Source organism: Paramormyrops kingsleyae, chromosome 18 (assembly GCF_048594095.1).
Source record: "Paramormyrops kingsleyae isolate MSU_618 chromosome 18, PKINGS_0.4, whole genome shotgun sequence".
Lineage (NCBI taxonomy): Eukaryota > Metazoa > Chordata > Actinopteri > Osteoglossiformes > Mormyridae > Paramormyrops > Paramormyrops kingsleyae.
In genome coordinates, this window is record NC_132814.1 from 2,806,377 (window position 1) to 2,826,607 (window position 20,231).

The 20,231-nt window shown below is 43.6% G+C and overlaps 1 long non-coding RNA gene across 1 annotated transcript; it reads right to left on the minus strand.

Annotated features, from left to right (window-relative positions):
- Positions 1-79: 79 nt before the first annotated feature.
- Positions 80-16,585, minus strand: LOC140579640 (uncharacterized). The gene is made up of 3 exons (XR_011983589.1): positions 16,458-16,585; positions 364-378; positions 80-240 (listed from the first exon to the last, which is right to left on the minus strand). It is a non-coding gene; the product is annotated as an uncharacterized lncRNA (long non-coding RNA).
- Positions 16,586-20,231: the final 3,646 nt, after the last annotated feature.

Here is a 20,231-nt window from a genome sequence, read left to right on the forward strand (position 1 = left end):
AATATTTCAATATTAATATTAATTAATTTGAATATTAACATTAATTAATATTTCAAATCAATATTTGTACTCACTCGTTTGGGTAAATTGGGGTATTATTTTTCATGAGTAAAGTAAAGCCAAGTTTAGCAAATAACATACCTAATGTATTTAAAGGGCCTTCTTCAGCATCCAACGCAAAGTGGTACCAGGCTTGAAACAAGGGTCTTTGCCAGTATGACTTGATACAGTTTTCTGTCCCTTTGGGAGTAAAGGTCTTTGTTCAAGAGCTAATTAATGTGGCTATTCTGCCAAGGCTGGGCTGTTCTGCAGCTGTGGTATATTTCGCCCACCGTCATGAAGGAAACTCTGCCAAATACTGACCTTGCAAGATGTTCTCTGTTGAGATAAAAAAAAAATGGAGCAGCTGTGATTGCTCATGTAATGCTTTTTTTGGGGTGATGTATTTGTTAATGTAAGGCCACTTTGATTACCCACACTTGGCCTTGTAGCCTTATATTTGCAGAAAAGAGCCTGAACAGTGATATTCTTTGCTGTGTGGGTCCTGGAACTGCCCACTTCCCTGTAGACCAATAGTGTTGGATGTATATTTGCATAGCATGACATAGTACTGCCAATGATTTCGTAGATTTTTAATTCATTGTCATGATGTTGAGTAGGACAAGCACATAAAACCCCAAATATATTGTGACTACCACAGCTAAAATGGATCTTGGTGGGATGTGTTGGTTTGTGCTCCATGGAGTGATTTTGGCTGGGAGACTAAGACTGGATGTACATAGAATAAAAAAACCTCAATGACTTCTAACATCCCCACCATAAGAACACACATTAAATCCTGCTTATTCTAATCCTGGTATTTAAACCATCAGTTTCTCAGGACTCTTTAGCAGTTATACATCTCTAAATACACAAAGCCAACTGATACAGAGCAATCAGTTTAAACAACCAAAGGAATCCTGAAACGGAACAAGCAATGATATGTGGTAGAGACTAATATCTGTGGCATTCCATTCTCAACTGCGGTGGGATTCTAAATATTATGTAAAGATGGATATCCAAAAATTAAGCCTAATTAAAAGTGAAATATTAAATGAGCAAAATAATTAAATTTGTTGTTCAATCCCAAGTTGTGATTAAAAAGCAATGAGGCTGCCACCCATTATATCTGCTCTAGGGAAATGCACTTCTGCAGCCACTAGGGGAGCTCTCACCTTCTCTCAGCTCTGCTAAATAATGTTGCGTAGTCTAACAAGCTTTATAATCTGTGTCAGTGAGCACTGCTTTACTGGAAATGCCTCCCCCCGGAATTATTGTAAACAGGTATTACGTATCATAGGAGAAATATTTGAAAATGAAATAGATTTATTAACTGGCTCCTGAAATTAGGAATTATAAATGAACTGACCTTAATGAGTATTAATTAAATTAATTCAGAGACATTGCAGTTCATTCCACATGAAAAGTTACAACTTAAGCTAAATCTGCTTAAATCATTTAGAGTGTTTAATAACACATTCAAGTTCAAGCAACTTGAAAAACTGAGCTTTTAAACTTAAATCATTTGAGGCAACTAATTTCCTCTGATTTGAGTAAACTCAACCTAGCAGGGTTTACAGCGTGGGTGAACTTCAGCTTCATTTATTTAAAATAATTTATTTCCTAAATTTGGGTATACTTTTCTTAAAAAAAAAAATCAGTTTAAATATACCCCAAGATAAGTGAGTGCAAAAATGCTGCCTTATTTAATTAGCGTAAATCGTGTGTTTATATCTACAATGCATTAAAATTAGTGGGTGCAGTTCGGGTATGAGGGCCCCACCACTGGCAGATGGCAGAGTCCCCCATCCCCCTCCCCGCACCCCCAAGGCCCTAATGTAATATGGACTGTGTATATCACTAAGGTGCAAAAAGTGGGCGAGCAGTTGAGGCACGGGCACCCCACCGCTGTCAGACGGCAGAGCCCCACCTGCCTCAACCCACCTCCTCAGCCCTAGTGTCATGTGATGTCTAACATGCAAGTAAAATTTGAGGAGCAGTGTCTCAGCGCACCTCCCCACCGCCCCTCAAGGCCCTAGTGTTGTGTGAAATGTGGTGTTGGGCCCAGGGGAGCAATAAGGGCGTGCCAGGAGTGGGCCCCCCCCCGGCACCGGGGCCAGATCCCCGATTGGCCCCGATTAGTCCCCATCCCTGACCCCGCACAGCCGGCAGGGACGGCCAACCGAGGTGTTCAGGGGCGCCACAGGCAGCCCGGCAGCAGGGACCCCCCCCAGGCGCAGACCGGGAGAGACCCACCACACCACGCCCGATGAGACCCCGGCTAGCAGCCAAGGACGGGACAACTCCAGACCCCCCAGCAAACGGGGAGCCGGTCCGGCTAGGCGGGATGACCCCCGCCCCCCGGCCACCCCAAGCCCCCCCCCAGGCGAGGCAGAGGCTCCCCCCACCGCCCCCCCCCCCAACCACCCCACAGCGCCCGAGGGCCCCGCGCCGGAATCGCCAACGGCAGACAACGACCCGCCCCACCAGGCAACGGGCCCGGGCAGACCAGGCACCCCCAGCATGCGGGCGACCACCCGCCCGGGAGCCGGAGCAGCGGCCCCAGCAGATAGAGCCCACGGCCCCAAACCCACCCACCCCAGCGCAGCGGCACAGGCGGAACCCAGAGGCCCCACCCCCCGATCACACCCTCAGCGCGCCACCCACCCCAGGGGGGCAGAACCCCCAACCCCCCGCACCGCCCCCAACAGGCCAGGCCAGCGGCCACCCAGAGACATTGACCACGTGCCCTCAGCCAAGAGAAACCCCAGAGGACCACAACAACCCTGCCCCTCCGCCCCCAGCCCCCAACCCGGGACAGTGATGGTAATGCCCCACCACCCTCGACAACATTACATTAAAAAGTTAATTATTGGAGCCCAAATATCTTCAAAATCGATCAATTGATTTTTCTTACAGGCAGATGACCTCTCCATGGAAACATAATCCCAGAGTAGATTTTTGAACAGATTTATATTTAAATTCTCTTTTGACTTCCAGTTCAGAAGGATTGTTTTCTTGGCAATGGTTAGTACTGTAAGAAGCATGCATGATTTATTCGTGTCTATATTAGTGTTAGTGAGGTCCCCAAGCAGGCAGAGTGAGGGGGAGGGTGGGATGGGATGCCCTAGGTGTGTCGATAAGTCTTCACAAATCCTTTGCCAGAATTCGTTGACCGGTGTGCAGTACCAGAAAGCATGCAGGTAATTATCTGGTGCGTCCTTTTTACAAGTTAGGCATATGTCAGTATCTCTGATACCCATCTGGAACATCCTCTGCCCTGTGTAGTGTGTTCTGTGTAAAATTTTGTACTGTAATAGCTGCAGGTTGGAGTTCTGATTCATTCGGAAGGTATTCAAGCAAATTTGCCTCCAGAAGTTAGTGTCTGGATTGATGAGTAAATCCCTTTCCCATTTGTGGGTAGGGAGTGAGAGCGTTATATCAGATTCTGCTAGATGCACGTAAATCCTAGACAGTAGTTTTTTAGTTGGTGTTATTAAGAAGTTTGCTATTTTAGGTGAAAGCTCCAGCTCTAATTGCTTACGGCACCATCTATTATGTATTATTGATTTAAGCTGAAGATATTCTAAGTATTTGTTTTTCTCAATGCTATAAGTTTCTGCTATTTTGTCAAATGATATCATGCGATTGTCTTGGATTATGTTCGAGGCGCTTGATTCCTTTATTATGCCAAGCCAGGAAGTTTATCATTTTTTTATTTAACAAGATGTCAGGGTTGTTCCAGATGGGTGTCAGTTTGCATGGGACCAGTGAGGTTTGGTTCATTTTAAGAAATTCCCACCAGGCTGTCAGTGATGTGCTGATGTTGATGCTCTTAAAACAACATTGTCGTTTAAGTATATGACTGATAAATGGCAGGTCCTGGACTCGAATATCATTACAGAACGTTTGCTCAATATCCAGCCAGTTAAGGTCTAAGTTATTTTGTGTAGTCCATTTTAGGACATATATCAATCTATTGGCAAGAAAGTAGTTGTAGAAATTGGGAAGCTCCAAACCCCCACAGTTTTTGGGTTTCTGTAAAGTTTTTAAACTTATTCGTGGTGGTTTAGATTTCCATAGATATTTTGAGATTAAGGAGTCCAGTGAATTAAACCAAGTCCGCGGAGGTTGACTCGGAACCATTGAGAACGTGTAGTTAATTTTTGGTAAGATCATCATTTTGACTGTTGCTACTCTTCCCAGAAGTGATGTGGGTAGATTGTTCCACCGTGCAAGGTCATCTTCTATCTTTTTAAGCAGCGGACTGTAATTTAATCGCATCAGATCTGACAGCTTGGCAAAAATGTTAATACCCAGATATCTAATGTTCCCAGATTGAAGTGGGATAGTTGGATTGGACTGGAAGTCACAAGATATTGGAAGAGTAGTCGACTTATTCCAATTAATAGAGTAATCTGAAATGGAGGAGAACTTATCTATGAGTCTTATCGTCTCTGTGAGGGAACCCTGTGTATTTTGAAGAAAAAGTAATACATCATCTGCATAAAGACTAATTTTATGGGTTATACTTGCTGTTTGAATACCTTTGATATTATTATTGTTCCGAATTGCTGCTGCCAATGGTTCAATAAATATAGCAAATAGTGATGGAGAAAGTGGACAACCTTGCCTAGTGCCCCTTCTGAGAGTGAAGCTTGGGGAGATTTGATCATTCGTTTTTTACGCAGGCTTTAGGTGAACTGTATAAAATTTTAATCCAGGTTACGAAGTTCTCGCGAAATCCAAATTTTAGTAAGGTTGCCATTAGAAATTTCCAGTTGACCCTGTCAAAAGCCTTTTCTGCGTCCAATGAGATGATTATGGCTTCCTTATTTTGAATGTTGCAGTAGTCTATTACGCCAATTAGTCTCCTCATGTTGTTAGTGGACTGTCTGCCTTTAATGAAACCCGTTTGATCTGGATGTATTATATAAGGTGTCACTTTTTCAATTCTACTAGCCAGTGCTTTGCTAATGATTTTAAGGTCCGCATTTATGAGTGATATTGGTCGGTAGCTAGAGGGGAGAGCAGGGTCTTTGTCAGGTTTGAGGAGCAGGTTAATGTCTGCACAATTCATATTTGGGGGGATGCTGCTAGTTTCTTTAATTTCTATAACCATTCTATGGAATAGTGGTGCTAGCAGAGGCCAAAATGTTTTGTAGAATTCTGCTGGAAGTCCATCTGGACCTGGGGCTTTCCCGTTAGGCATACATTGTAGTAAGGAGTAAGGAAGGAGGAAGACCGGAGAGTAAGGAAGGAGGAAGACCGGAAATGCGGTAAGTGACGTCAGACGCCGGAGACTTGGCGGAAAATCTGAATGAACAGCGAGCTGAGCGAGGACAGCGAGGGGAAGTTGGAATCACTCGAAGAATACATTGACTGGTACTTCGACACTACAGTCATGAAGAAGAACCTCAATACATCTTCCCCGGGAAAAAGCGAGACGCCGTCATCCAAAAGAAGTCGCCCGGCAGACTCCCCCGGAGCAACTTCGCCGACTAGTAAAGACTTCGCCGACATACTGGAGTCAATCGACAAGCGATTGTCCAGCTTCGACGCGAGGTTGTCTCTGGTCGAGATTTTGCATCAGGAGTTCACATCCCTGAGGGAGTCTTTGGAATTCAGCCAGCAACAGGTGGAAACACTCGCTGCTGAAAACGCCTCACTACGGGGCTCGGTCAAGTCTCTAACTGAGAATGTGACCAATCTAAAAGAAGAAAATAAAAAAATAAAAGAGACTGTCATCGATCTCCAAGCCCGTAGTATGAGAGATAACCTGGTGTTTTCAGGCATCCCGGAATCTGCTGAAGAGGACGCAGAAATTACGGTTAAAACATTTATCAAGACCCACCTGAAGCTTCCAGAGGACACTGTGGAAAGCATCTGCTTTGACAGAGTCCATCGGCTGGGAGCTAAGAGGCCTGGTGCCCTGAGACCGCGTCCTATTGTGGCCAAATTCGGGAATTTCAAACAGAAGCAGCAGGTGAAGAGCCGCGGCAGGGAGCTGAAAGGAACGGACTTTGGCGTAAACGACCAGTTCCCCAAAGAGATTCTGGAGCGACGCAAAGTTCTGTTCCCAATCCGACGCAGCTCCATCCAGAAGGGCTCCCGAGCTGTCATCGCCGGGGTTCGGCTCTACGTGGATGGACAGCTCTACCGCGACCCTAACATCACTCCCTGGTTATATTAACGCCACTCCAGATAAGAACCTGTTATATTTTTCTTCTTTCCTTATATTTTCCTCTTCTGTTTAATCTAGCTTATACATGTTAATTCGCTAATTTAATGTTAGGTCATAACAAATACACTACCGTCAGTCTCGGCGGCGCCACAGTGCTAACAATGTTTATGTTTCTATGTTTCTCACTAATACCCTTACTCGCGTGCCCCTTTGTATGTCTTTTTCACTTCTCCCTGCTTTCCCTGCATCGATCACCTGCTTTAAATTTCTACTCAATCACACACAACACCCTCGATTTTTACACATCTGCACGACATGATAATGTACATATGTACTCAGCTTCACCACAACCACTCCGACCTTATAGTGCACACAGACATATAGGATACACACGCACACAAGCGTTCACACGCTCGTTCATATCTGACTCATTTGCACGTGCAATATTAGCTACACACACATGTCTATGGGCACACTAAGGTTTGTCTCATGGAATGTGCATGGAGCTGGCTCCAGAGAGAAGAGGTTAAAAATATTTAGCCAGCTTAAAAAACTACAGGCAGACGTTGTTTTATTACAAGAGACTCATAGACCTGCCACAGCTACAGATGAACTTAAAACACCTGAGTTTCCTAATGTGTTCTCAGCCTGTTATAACTCTAGGCAGAGGGGAGTAGCAATTTTAATACATAAAAATGTTAATTTCACATTACTCAACACAATTATAGATCCAGAAGGTAGATTTATAATCATTAAATTGTCTATACTTAACAAGAAGTTATGTATTGTTAGTATATATGGTCCAAATGTTGATAACCCTTCATTCTTCCACGTTTTCTTTACCACACTCTCTGAACACCTAGATAGCACACTCGTTCTTGGGGGCGATCTCAATTTCGCACTAAATAAAGAAATGGATAGGCTCAGTACAGCTGCTCAGCGCAATTGGGAATCCATAAATATAGTTAAGCAGTACATGAGTGACTATGGTCTTCGCGATGCATGGCGTTCTCTTCACCCCAACCGTAGGGAATATACTTTCTTCTCACACGTCCATCACTCTTACTCTCGTCTGGATTATTTCCTAATCAGTAGCTCACTGCTGAGTGACATTTCAGACACTGAGATACACCCTATAGCTGTCAGCGATCATGCTCCTGTATCTTTAACCCTAATAAATAAGAAAGCCATTCCACCAATTAGAAACTGGACATTTAATACATCATTGCTTAAAGATGGAGATTTTATTAACTATTTCAAAAAAGAGTGGGCTTTATATTTAGACTATAATGACCTGCCTGGAACATCAGCATCTGTTCTCTGGGAAGCAGGCAAAGCTGTGATGAGAGGTAAAATAATCTCATTCTCATCACATAAAAAGAAAAGAGAAAACAAGTATATTCAGGAATTAGAAGAAAACATCAAACCCTTAGAAGAAGCTTATGTATCATCCCAGGAACAGGAAATGCTGAATAAAATACGTAAAGCAAAATTAGAATTAAATGAAATTATTCATAAAAAAACACAATTCTTAGCACAAAGACTTCGCTGGCAAAATTATGAATATGGTAATAAATCAGGTAGATTTTTAGCTAACCAGTTAAAAATAAATAAAGAAAAAACAACTATATGTGCTGTTAAAGACTCAACTGGGGATACAGTATATGACCCTGAAAGAATAAACAACACTTTCAGGGACTTTTACAAATCTTTATACTTACCACAGATAAACCCATCTAAAGACGAAATTGATCAGTTTCTTGATAGTATAACCCTTCCGAAATTATCAGATAATCAAACGATGGCACTGGATTCTCTGCTGACACCAGGTGAACTCCAGGAAGCTTTGAACAGTATGCCCAATAATAAGGCTCCAGGCCCAGATGGATTTCCAGTAGAATTCTATAAAGAATTCTGGACAATTCTGTCACCAACATTCTACAGAATGTTGCAGGAAACCAAGGAAAATGGTAGACTACCACCAAATATGAATTCTGCCAACATTAGTCTCTTGCTAAAACCAGGCAAAGACCCTATATTGCCTACCAGCTATCGTCCAATATCACTTATTAATGTTGACCTTAAAATAATCTGCAAAGCTCTCTCAAAAAGAATAGAGAAGATAACCCCTCACATAATTCATCCTGACCAAACTGGTTTCATAAAAGGGAGGCACTCATCAACAAACACACGTAGATTACTCAATCTGATAGACTATTCGTGCAATAAAAACCTTCAAATCATAATATTGTCTCTAGATGCAGAAAAAGCATTCGATAGAGTTAGTTGGAGTTTTTTATTTGCAACATTACACAAATTTGGTTTTGGAACCTCTTTTATAAACTGGTTAAAAATATTATATAGTTCCCCAACAGCATGTGTTAGGACGAATGACCAAACATCCTCTAGCTTCTGTCTCAAGAGGGGCACCAGGCAGGGATGCCCTCTCTCCCCCTCACTCTTTGCAATTTTTATTGAACCACTAGCAGCAGCAATTAGACAGGCTATAGTGATTAAAGGCATCAAATGCAAGAATGTGGAACATAAGGTCAGTCTTTATGCGGATGATGTGTTACTTTTTCTCCAGCATTCACAAACCACTCTCTCTGAGGTAATTACATTAATAAACTCTTTCTCAAGAGTCTCAGATTATTCAATAAACTGGTTAAAATCTACAGTTCTTCCAATTAACTGCTCCTTTCAGAACTCTTCCTCCACTCCACTGCAATCTGGGGATGTTAAATATTTAGGTATTAATGTTTCACCTAGGCTGGCAGACTTAACTAAATTAAACCACATCCCACTTTTAAAGAAGGTAGAGGATGAGCTGGTTAGATGGAAGTCCCTGCCCATATCACTCATGGGAAGGGTTGCATCAATAAAAATGATGGTGTTACCAAGAATTAATTATTTATTTGCAATGATTCCAAGTAAACCATCACCTGACTGGTTTAGATCTCTGGACTCCGCCATCTCTAAATTCCTTTGGAAAGATAAACCACCGCGTATTAGCTTAAAAACGCTGCAAAGGACCAAGGACAAAGGAGGACTAGATCTGCCTAACTTTCACCACTACTTCTTAGCCAACAGGCTTCAAAACATCTCAGGATGGCTAAAACATACCTTCTTAGATGAACCTTGGCTAGACGTAGAACAGGCTCTATGCAATAACATAGACATTTCGGATCTACCATTCATTAGCTCAAACATTAAACGACATGAATGCTTCAAAAGCATCAGTATCAGCTCTTCTCTGACAGCATGGTGGGAGTTTCTTAAAATGACTGAGTCTTCATTAATCCCATGCAAACGTACTCCCATCTGGAACAACCCTGACATACTACTAAACAATAATATGATAAATTTCCCGGATTGGAGTTGTAAAGGTATTAAATACTTGGAACATATATTTGAAGAAATAGACTTTATCCCCTTTGACTTATTAGTTAAAAGACATGGGATTAACAAGAATAGATTTTTAGAATATCAACAAGTTAAATCTATAGTAAAAAGGAAATTCAAGTCTAATCAAATCAAATTACAAATACCACCAAGGGTGGCAGAATTCCTTAATCTCAAAACCCCCAAATTACTGTCTAAAATATACAGGACACTTTCTACAATGGATGATTCAATATCCCTTCCTATTGCAAAATGGGAGGCAGATTTATCAATCAGCTGGGACCACAATTTCTGGTCTAAGACATGCTTAAAAACCTTTGAACTGATTAGAAGTCCCAATTTACAATTAATACAATACAAAATCCTGCATAGAGTGCACTATACAGGGCATCGGATGTTCAGGATGGGTTTTACATCTTCTAACAACTGCTCACACTGTCAAGGGGATACACCTGACAATTACATCCATGCTCTTTGGTTCTGTCCACCTGTTCAGATGTTTTGGCGCAGGATTTGTGAGGACTTATCAAAGTGTCTGAAATGTACCATTCCAGCCTCTCCTTCAGTCTGCTTGTTGGGTGACTTAGATGGTGTCACTACAGAGATTAACACAACCCACATGGCTTTCACCGCTTTATGCATTGCTAAGAAGACTGTCCTCATGAACTGGAAAAATAAAAATAACCTTAATATCAACCAATATAGAGAGAGTTTGCTGGACCATATTAGTCTTGATACAGCTTCTGCCGCCACATTAGACCAATCTCTCTGGGCTCCTTTGATCAGCTCCATCACCTAGTGGCGGTGGGGGGTCGCAGGTTTGTCCCGCTTCGGTCTTTGTTGTTGGTGTGGGGGGGGGCCTATGGGCTTGGGGTGTCTGGGGGTTCCCTGGGGGGGGGGTTTCTGGGGGGGTTCGGCGCTGGGACTGCGGTCCTGGCCTGGATGGGGCTTTGGTGGCTCTTGGGTGGCGTCTTTCTGGTGGCTGCATGCAGCGCTGCTGGGGTAGCCTGTGCCGGCGGACGTAGGGTACCAGCCTGGCGGCCGTGCTGCTCCTGGGTGGGTCCGGGGCGGGCTTGGGGTTCTGGGGGCGCTCTGCCTCCGGGCTGGGGTTCCGGCTGGGCTGGGGGGGCTTGGGTCCTGGTGGGTGGGTCGCCGGGGTGTGGGCTGGCGCGTGCACTGGGGCCCGGCCCCGGCGCGGGGACCTTCGGCGCATTGGAGGGGCTGGGGGCCTCTTTAGCTGGTGGGGAGGTTGTTACCATCTGCCCGCAGGTGGTCCCTGCCTTAGGGGTATCCACTCTGCGGGGGTGGGGGGGAATCCAATAGAGTAGGAGAATGGACCCAACCTGGGTGTCTGTTGTCTTATGTAGTCTGGGAGTTGACTGAATGGTGGGGTGGGTGTAGTTTTTCCCTCTGTGGTGGGGTCTGGTTGGCTGCCCCGGGCTCTGTGGTGCCCGGTGGTGCCGCTGCTCTGGGCCCCCGGACTGGATGGGCCTCGGCTCTCCCGCCCTGGGTGGATTTCGGGGAACGGGGGTGCTTATGGGGGTCAGCGGGGGGGCTGGCTCCAGAGGGGGGGTACTTTGCCCCCCCCGATCCTTTCCTCCCCATCCCTAAATGCTTCCCTCCTCCCGCTCCGTCACCCCAACACACATATAGGGCTTTGAGGTGCAGGTGCGTCGCTGGGATGCAGGGGAGGTATTCCTCCTCTGTCCCCCCGTGGCCACCTGTGTCTCAATCACACATCACAACTTAGACACTCTCATTACTTACTCTCTCATGACACATACATTTAGGGCCTTGGGGGTGGGCACAAGGAATGGCGTCCAGAGGGCGGTCTGTTCATTCAGCCTTACCTCTGGTGCCAGTGCCCACTTCTCAATTTTAAGTTGCATATAGACATTGAGGGTTCTGGGGAGGGGCCGAGCTGACACCAGCTGCTGATTGGCAGAGGGTGGTTAGCACCATGCCCTTCCCCTGTTTTAAAACACTTTAGAACAACACGCACCAACACCACATATGAGCGGGCGGAGGGAAGCATGGGGTCTTTTCACGCCCCCGTTCTCTGTTCACCATCTGGGGCCGGGGGCTGGGAGGAGCTGGCCGTCCGGTCGGGGTCTGGGCTGGTGGGCTTCTTGGCTGCTGTGGGGTCCGGGGTGGTCTTCTTGTCCCCATGCCAGAGGAAAAAAGGGATCCATCTCCGAGGTCTGGTGGCGGATTGCCCCTCTGGGGGCGGTGGTGCCTAGATCTCGGAGTATAGAGTATATATGGGGAGTGTGAGTGTGTGTACGGCGTTCATTTCTGTGTCTTCATGTTGGGCGAATGGGTGAATATTTGTTTATGTGTGCATGAGGGTGGGAACGTATGCTTGTGTATGTGTGTGCCTGTCTGTCTATACGTATGTGTCAGGTTGGGTCTTAGACTCCACCTGAAATAACATCTCAGGCTCTATTACCCCCCGCCACACTCCCTGCTGGTGGATGAGGCCCCCGGCCGCCGGTGCGTTGGTGGTTCTCGATGTCTGGGGCTGGATGCTCTGGTGTGTGCTGGCTCACTCTCGGCGGTTGCCTGCCGGGGCCTGGCCCTTCCGGCTCTGTCGGGGCCCTGGCTGGGGGGTGGGGGGGCCCTTGGATCTCTGGGCCCGGGGTCCGGTCTGCCCTGGTGTGGCCGGCCGCCGGCGGGGCCTGCGTGCTCGTCGCCACGGCCCCCTGGGGCTCCTGTGATGTGGCTGCCGGATGGCCCCCCTCCGGAGCGCTCCTCTGCCCTTTTCTGGGTGGGGGCTGCAATTGTCCCTGCGTTGGTCCTCCTGGGGTTCCCGTGCCCTGGGGGGCCTCTGGATATCTGTGGCCCGGGTCTCCCCCGGGTCGACTTCATGTCCTGGGTGGGCGGGGCTGTGGCTCCCCACACACACTACTAGACAATTACTTGGAGAAACCTTAGGAACACCAGCGCGCTGACACACAGGTGTGCACACAGGTGCTCACGGACACGTGCTCACGGACACACACTGTCTTGATCGGCTGTTGTTTCTGGGCATGGGTTGTAAGGCTGGTTGTGTGTGCTGTTCAACAACATTCAACGTTTGATGGTCGTTGTGATTAGTACAGATGTTGTATGTTGTCTTTCTCTTTTCAACAGACATGGAAGCAGATTATCTGTTTTGTTTTTTTTCTTGGTTTGTTTTTTTTTTTTTCTTTTGTTTTTTTTTTTTTTTTTCTGTTTTCTTTCCATTCCTCTCTCTCCCTCTCTCTCTCTTCCCTCCTTCTCCTTTGTCCCCCCCCTCCCTCTCCTTCTTTTGAGGAAGTAAATAAAAATATAAAATAAAATAAAAAATAAATAAATAAGTAAATAAAAAATAAAAAAATAAAAATAAAAAAAAAATGTATAAATAAATAAATAAATAGATACAGTCCCCCACAGAGGGGGGGTGGAGGAGGGAATAAAAAAAAAAAAAAAAAAAAAAAAAAAATTCCCACCAGGCTGTCAGTGATGTGCTGATGTTGATGCTCTTAAAACAACATTGTCGTTTAAGTATATGACTGATAAATGGCAGGTCCTGGACTCGAATATCATTACAGAACGTTTGCTCAATATCCAGCCAGTTAAGGTCTAAGTTATTTTGTGTAGTCCATTTTAGGACATATATCAATCTATTGGCAAGAAAGTAGTTGTAGAAATTGGGAAGCTCCAAACCCCCACAGTTTTTGGGTTTCTGTAAAGTTTTTAAACTTATTCGTGGTGGTTTAGATTTCCATAGATATTTTGAGATTAAGGAGTCCAGTGAATTAAACCAAGTCCGCGGAGGTTGACTCGGAACCATTGAGAACGTGTAGTTAATTTTTGGTAAGATCATCATTTTGACTGTTGCTACTCTTCCCAGAAGTGATGTGGGTAGATTGTTCCACCGTGCAAGGTCATCTTCTATCTTTTTAAGCAGCGGACTGTAATTTAATCGCATCAGATCTGACAGCTTGGCAGAAATGTTAATACCCAGATATCTAATGTTCCCAGATTGAAGTGGGATAGTTGGATTGGACTGGAAGTCACAAGATATTGGAAGAGTAGTCGACTTATTCCAATTAATAGAGTAATCTGAAATGGGGGAGAACTTATCTATGAGTCTTATCGTCTCTGTGAGGGAACCCTGTGTATTTTGAAGAAAAAGTAATACATCATCTGCATAAAGACTAATTTTATGGGTTATACTTGCTGTTTGAATACCTTTGATATTATTATTGTTCCGAATTGCTGCTGCCAATGGTTCAATAAATATAGCAAATAGTGATGGAGAAAGTGGACAACCTTGCCTAGTGCCCCTTCTGAGAGTGAAGCTTGGGGAGATTTGATCATTCGTTTTTACGCAGGCTTTAGGTGAACTGTATAAAATTTTAATCCAGGTTACGAAGTTCTCGCGAAATCCAAATTTTAGTAAGGTTGCCATTAGAAATTTCCAGTTGACCCTGTCAAAAGCCTTTTCTGCGTCCAATGAGATGATTATGGCTTCCTTATTTTGAATGTTGCAGTAGTCTATTACGCCAATTAGTCTCCTCATGTTGTTAGTGGACTGTCTGCCTTTAATGAAACCCGTTTGATCTGGATGTATTATATAAGGTGTCACTTTTTCAATTCTACTAGCCAGTGCTTTGCTGATGATTTTAAGGTCCGCATTTATGAGTGATATTGGTCGGTAGCTAGAGGGGAGAGCAGGGTCTTTGTCAGGTTTGAGGAGCAGGTTAATGTCTGCACAATTCATATTTGGGGGGATGCTGCTAGTTTCTTTAATTTCTATAACCATTCTATGGAATAGTGGTGCTAGCAGAGGCCAAAATGTTTTGTAGAATTCTGCTGGAAGTCCATCTGGACCTGGGGCTTTCCCGTTAGGCATACATTGTAGTGCCTCGTGAAGTTCCAATATTGAGAGAGGTAATTCTAATGCCGATATTTGTTCATTATTTAATTTTGGTAGGTCGATGTTGTTTAAGAACTCTTCTATTTCAGAATTGGTTGGATTAATATTAGGTGAGTATAATTTTTTATAGAAGTCCCTAAATATCCTTATCTCTCCTAGGCTATGAGTTGCCTTCCCATTGGGGTCTGTAACTGAAGAGATTGCTGCCTTCTCTTTATTCTGTTTTAGTTGGTTTGCTAAAAACTTACTTGATTTATTACTATGTTCAAAATTGTCCAAGCGTAATTGACACAATTTTTTGTCTCTTAATTCTTGCAATTTCATTTTACTTTTCCTCAGCTCATTTAGAAGGTGTTTTTCTTGGGAGGCAACATGTGCTGATTCCAAAGTTTTAATTTTCTGTTCTAGTTCTGTCTCGAGTGCTTTTTCCTTTTTCTTTTTATGTACTGAATATGATATTATTCTGCCTCGTATTACAGCCTTTGCTGTCTCCCAGAGAATGCACGCAGAGATACTTGGCAAGTCATTTGTTTCAATAAATGTTGTCCAATCTTTTTTAATAACTTCTAGAAACTCTGAGTCCGTTAGTAATGATGTATTCAGTCTCCACCGTTTAAAAGGTGGTGCACTAACTTTTACAGTGACCGTCATAGTGACAGGTGCATGGTCACTGATTGTTATAGGGTGAATTTGTGTGCCACGTATATCTTTCATGACTGTATTACTGATAAGAAAAAAGTCTATCCGGGAGTAAGAATGATGGACTGGTGAAAAAAACGTGTATTCTCTAAGCGTGGTGTGAAAAGTACGCCAGACATCGCATAGGCCGAAATCATTCATATATTGTTTTACTGTTTCGGATGACTGGCAAGTACGGTAACTAGCTGCTGTACTACGTCTGTCAGATTCTGGGTTAAGTACTAATTTGAAGTCCCCTCCCAGTATAAATTCTGTGTCTGAGTATGATGATATTGCAGCAAAAAGGTGGTGGAAGAAGGAGGGGTCATCACTATTTGGACCGTATATATTGGCAATACATAATTCTTTGTTATATGCTGAAATTTTAATAATTATGAATCTACCTTTTGGGTCTGCAATAGTGTCTTTACAGTTGAAACATATTCTTTTGTTGATTAAAATTGCTACACCTCTCTGTTTTGAATTATAACTAGCTAAGTATACGTGTGGAAATTCTGGTGAATTTAATGTTCACTGTCCTGTTTTGGCTAAGTGAGTTTCCTGTAGTAGGACAATGTCTGCCTGTACTGTTGTTAGATATTCTAAGATTTTACGTCTCTTAGCAAATGAGCCAATACCACACACGTTCCAAGTGACAAAGCGTAGTGAATTCATGCTGTCCTAACTTAGACCCCCTGAGTGCAATCTAATGTTAAAATGGACGGATGTGTGTGTATGTGAATGACTGTGTGTGTATGAGTGTGAATGTGTCAGGATGAATGTGTGTGCAAATGTCAATGTGTGAATGTCTCCATGTGTGCTACTAAGATGAGGAGATCTGTCTGAGCTTGAGTGGGCATGTGTATATGTTAGTGTATGAATGCATACATGTGTGATGTTTAGATGAGGGGGTGCGTGTATGTTTGAGTGGGCGTCTATGCATGCGAGTGTGTGACTATCTACGTGTATGTGTGGGTGTATAGTATCTGGTAGACTGCTTCCAGATAAAACATTTTTGAGCGTCAATATCGATATGCTACAATTACCATAACAATGACAATGATGGCCATAACAACAACAACAAGAACTGCGACTGTGGTGAGACATTAAACAAGGGGGTTGAGGAACAGTAAGGGGTATAAAGTGACCCGGCCTTAATAGTCCTAGACAAAGCCGTCTAGTGTGCTGCGTGCGCTAAAAACCTGTATTAACTGCCAAACTTTTAAAGTTAGTTTATTAAATGCGTGTTACCTTAGTCGGAAGTGGTTTCAGTAGAGCCAAGCGGTGGTGTTCTGGTCGCGAAACAGTTGTCCATTAACATACAGTCTGTCTACTGCGATGACAGCCCGGGCTCCTTCCGCAATGAATTTTTTCCTTAGCTGGAACAGGATTCTGCGACGATCCAGGATTTCTTTGGGAAATTGGTCGTTGACGCTGAAGTCCGTTCCTCTGAGCTCCCTGCCTCGGCTTTTCACCAGCTCCTTTTGTTTGAAATGTTCAAACTTGGCCACGATAGGTCTTGGACGCTGAGCTTCTTTCCTCACCCCTCCTATGCGGTGGACCCGATGAAACGTGATGTTGTTGACGGTGTCCCGAGAAAGTTTAAGTTCTTGTTGCATGAAGTTTCTGATGGTAGCTTCTGCGTCTTCCTCTGCACGCTCCGGAATTCCGGCGAACACTAAATTGTCCCGCATACTTCTTGCTTGAATATCAAGCAGGGACTCTTTCATACGCTTATTTTCTGTGGAGAGTTCCGCCATACCTTCCGTGAGGGATTTTACGGAGTCTCTGAGAATCTTGTTTTCAGATGCGAGCGATTCCACCTGTTGTTGACTGTACTCCAGAGATTCCCGTAGTGCTTGAAATTCCTTGTTAAGGATTTCTACAAGTGCCAGTCGGGCGTCAAAACTGGAAAGTTTGTTATTAATGGACTCTAGGATATCTCTGTTTTCCTTATCCGGCGATGAAGGGCTGCTTGAGGGGCTGTTTGAAGTACAGTCCGAGCGGGTTCTCTTCGTGGATGGAGTCGCTTGGTTCTTCTTCATGATGAGTCGCTCGTAATACTCGTCCACGTAATCCTGTAAGTCTTCTAAGGTTTCTTCGTCCAGGATGTAATGAGTAAACTTCTCTATCCGATAAACTATATATACTATATATACTATTATTAATATTATTAATATTTTGGCTTGTTTAAGTTGGCTGTCGAAGTAAGTTTTGTTTGTTTTTTAGTAGGACGCTGCCATGTTGGATTACGCACAGCTCTCACGGGATCTCACAGCATCACGGGAACAGATGAACTGTAAAATTAATAGTAAACTACTGCAACCCTCCTACCAGTAGTTTACTTTAAATTAACATGACAATTTTTTGCATTTATTTTAAGGGGCCCGGCTGCAGCTGAGAGCAGCGCGTGGCTCAACAGACTAAGTATCTGACCATATGATCCAAAGGTTCATATCCAGCCTCAGCTGAGTAGCTCCATGTCTTTGGGCTCTTGAGCAAAGCCCTTGATTCCCAACGAGGCAGAAAATTTGCATCAGGCTTGTGTGAGCAAAGACACTTGCATCATGCCTGGTTCCACTTTGTATCAGATGCTGATTATGGTCCTTTAATTGGCATTGGGGAAATTGGGGAAAGCATTTGGGTTTATTGTACTGATAAAAAAAGATTTGCCGAAATTTCCCAAAATAAGTGAGTGCAAAAAATGTTGCCTTAATTAACTTGAGTATATCCTAAACGGTATTTTTTTCAGTGTGGTATACCCTCCGTGCACAAGATGGCACTTCTAATGTTCAAAATCTGTGTGGTGGGCTGGGGTACTTCCGGTGTAAGCTGTCAGCGAGTTTATGCAAAATGTTGAGAATGAAGAACAAGCGCCTTACATATCAGTATCAAATTGGCAAGTCTAAATTACATTGTAGTGTACCTTGATGTGCCGTTTCATCGAGGTATAATTCTGAAATAAGTTTCCATTGTTTCCCACGTAATCCTGAGGTGCGAGCTCAGTGGTAGTCAAGATATGACGAGAGAACTTCACTCCTACTAACATTCTGGTCCGCAGTCGGCATTTCAAGGTAGACGATTTCATCACAACAGGACATCGAAAACTCGTTCAAGGAGCGGTGCCCTGCCTTTTTGAGTGGAATAATTTTACCATACCAGCACCGAGGCGCAATGTGTGGGAGGGCCACCCTAAATGCCCCTCTCCCTGGCAGGGCCCGGTGTCAGTGTCCGTTGACCCTGATTGCGAGATAGAAGTAACGTTACCACTGGACCATGACTATCCTGTAACTCCGTCGACATCAGTGATGGCATCCGACTTGGCAGAAGAGAATGAAATTTTGAAGAAAAAAATTCAGGAGCTGCAACAGCAGATTGAAACTCTGCAGCTGCAGTTAAGATTTGGCCTAGAACGTCTTGCAGGGTCTGATGAGGACATTCGTTTTTACACAAGGAAGGTCCATGTCCTGAAAAATCATTTTGTAATCAACACGTCCCTCATTGCATGGAATTAATGTATATTGTTAATATCAAGTTAAATTAACGCCAACATAACTGTTTCATTGCTAGATTTGCATCATATCAGCACTTCCAGGCCTTTTGGCAACTTGTGCAGCCAGCCGTGAACACCAAGATGGTGCAGGTCACCAGTGCCAGTGCAGCCAGCCGTGAACATCAAGATGGTGTGGGTCGCCAGTGCAGCCAGCCGTGAATACCAAGATGGTGCGGGTTACCAGTGCCAGTGCAGCTAAGCTGTGTTATCAGGGTCTCGTGGATTAATGCATACTACACTAAATAAGATTTTAGCCTGAAAGCTTAGCCTTTTGGTGCTTAATGGAAATTTGAATAAATGCAAAGGTGATCACAAAGGCTGCAATTAATCATGTTATATAGCCCCAACCCATTTAAGTTACATCTTTAACTAATTCATTTAGGTGGTAAATATACTTTTATATAAGCAGTAAAACTAATTGTATGTTTGCAGTACTTTTGCTAATTCTGTTTACAAAATTATATATCTAATATATATATATATATATATATATATATATATATATCTAAGTAAACAATTATCAACAGTAATGTTATATAAGGAGCCATACACAGCAAATGTGCCAGTGTTAAATTAACACTGCATGGTGTCTATATGGGTCCACACCATTCAGTGTTACCTTTAAAACTTTACAGTGTGCAGTGAGTGTTGTTTTTACAGTGTTAATGTTTATTAACTCTAATAATGTTCAATTTACACCATAGGGTGTTAAGTCGATGAGTCTCCACCTCCACACCTGCCCCATTTTAATATGCGCACAAGTCATGAGGATCAGAAGTGCCATCCCAGATTTACCCACCATCATGAGAAAGGACGTTACAGCTTTTTCTTGTTTTATATTGAAGTTTTGCTGGCTCAGTTCTTACTGATCTTGGAGTTAAGAGAGCGGTGGTTTTCTAGCAGAAAACTGGACACTGTCTCCAGAGTGATAATTATTTTGTGGTGTCGGTGTTTTTGATTGCTGGTCCTGCCCTTGGATGATTAACATATGTGGAAAGGTGTTAGGTCAGGTGTGATACCCTTTTTTGTGCTGCTCCTGGTACTCCCAACTGCCCTGTGAACCAATGGTGCTGGATGTATATTTGCATAGCATGACACAGTACTGTTTTTTACTTAATAGATTATTTTTAAAATCTACCGTGATTGTGATGAATAGGACAAGAGAGCAAAAACCACAGAAATGGCATTGGCGTGCTAGCCAGTGACTAGGCTAGATGGTTTAGTCTCTATGGCTTAACTAGAGAAGGCATGTTACCATGAAAAACCATTTGTTTCTCTTCTAAGCCTAGGCTTTCTAGGAAAGACATCCAGACCATATGTACCACTACAATTGAGGTTTCTTTGGGGATGCACATATATACAAGCAACGCTACTCAGATAAGTTAATACACATAGACAACCCAGAAAAACTAGTCATCAAATGTGGTAAAGACTAATATCAGTGCCATACCATCCTCGACCGTGGTGGGTTT